Here is a 2,072-nt window from a genome sequence, read left to right on the forward strand (position 1 = left end):
GAAATACCACAGAATACAAAGAACTTAATCGAGCTATACGAAAACAGATAAAAGACGATATTAAAAAACATCAACAAGAACATGTAGAAAGAGTGATAGAGAAAAATCGAAGTCTGAAATATACCAAACCGAAATTAGGAAAGAAAAATATTATAACTATGAAAAATCAACAAGGCCAACTAGAAACAAACAAAGCTCAGATATCAAACATAGTTGAAAACTTCTATACTGAGTTATACCGCTCAAGAAACGATCCCCCCGACTCTTCAAAGCAAAATCTGAAAAGACAAATAACAAACGTAAATTCTGAAGTAATGCCCGAAATAAGCGAAGTAGAAATAGAAAATGCAATTAAAGAATTGAAAAGAAATAAAGCACCGGGTAGTGATGGAATTCTGGCAGAAATGTTGAAAGAAGGCGGAGAAGAAGTCATCAGGTACCTAAAAATACTTTTTAATAAATGCCTATTTGAAGGAAACATACCAAAGGAATGGAATACTGCTAACACAATATTAATACACAAAAAAGGGGACAATACAGATCTGAAAAATTATCGTCCAATATCACTACTATCACAACTTTATAAAACATTGACAAAAATATTTACAAATAGATTGACAACAAAGTTCGATGTATATCAACCAGTAGAGCAAGCCGGATTTAGAAAAGGGTTCAGTACATGTGACCATCTTCACACACTAAAGGTCCTAATAGAAAAAGTTAACGAATACAATTTACCAATCTGTTTAGCATTTATAGACTACGAGAAAGCTTTTGACAGCATAGAATTATGGGCTATTGAGGAAGCACTGGTCAACAGCAGAATAGATTCTAGATATAGGATATTAATACATAATATATACCAACACGCTGAAATGGTAGTCACGATGGATAACGGAATGAAAACGAGGCCAATAAAAATCAACCGAGGAGTAAGACAGGGAGACATATCTCCAAAACTATTTACTGCCGCACTTGAAGACATCTTTAAATCACTAAATTGGGAAACGAAGGGACTATCGATAAACGGAAAGTATTTAAACCATCTAAGATATGCAGATGACGTAGTACTAATAGCCGACAGCTGGAAAGAACTGAAGACGATGATCGATGAGCTTAATGATGATCCATAAAAAAAAGACTGAAAATGAATCTAAGTAAAACTAAGCTAATGTCGAATAAAGATGATCAACCGACGATAACCATCCAAGGAACAAAAGTGGAACATGTAGAAGAATACATATATCTGGGTCAGAGTATCAAGGTAAACAAAGAAAACCAAACTACCGAAATAAGCAGACGAGTAAGAATGGGATGGGCCGCATTTTGAAAACTCTCATACATACTGAAAGACAAAATGATACCCCAAAACCTTCGAACCAAAGTGTTCGATTCTTGTATCCTTCCCGTTCTCACTTACGGAGCTCAAACCTGGACATTCACAAAAAAAGAACATGGACAAGATTCGAAAAACTCAGCGAGCCATGGAACGACAGACGCTTGGTATCTCACTAATAGATCGGCAAACGAACACGAAGCAATCCGGAACAAAACAAAAATAAAGGACGCCGCGAAACAAGCAGCTAAATTAAAATGGAAATGGGCTGGATACAACGAACGTCTCGAAGATGGTAGATGGAACAAAGAAGTCGGAAACTGGCGACCGTACGATGCGAAGAGACCAAGAGGAAGACCTCAAATGCGCTGGAGCGACGATATCAAAAGAGTCGCAGGACCAATGTGGAAACGCCTAGCACACAACAGGGATGAATGGCGAGAAATGGGAGAGGCCTTTATTCGACAATTCGGATAAAAAAAGGGCTATAAAAAAAAATCTTATTATAACAAAATATACAGGGTGTCTTATGTAAAAAAATGTATGTTTGCTATACCATGTAGTTATTAATCACCCTGTAAAGTTCGGTATAGTATCCAAGCCTGGTGAATGTCATGGCCTACATTTTTTTTAAATAACTTTTTTGGATATTCTGTACCATAATGGAATTATCGACAAATTTCGCACTAAAAACGCATCCTCTATATGGAAAAAAATACATGTGTAGTACTCTCTA

The sequence above is a fragment of the Diabrotica undecimpunctata genome, chromosome 2 (assembly GCF_040954645.1).
Source record: "Diabrotica undecimpunctata isolate CICGRU chromosome 2, icDiaUnde3, whole genome shotgun sequence".
NCBI classification, from domain to species: Eukaryota; Metazoa; Arthropoda; class Insecta; order Coleoptera; family Chrysomelidae; genus Diabrotica; species Diabrotica undecimpunctata.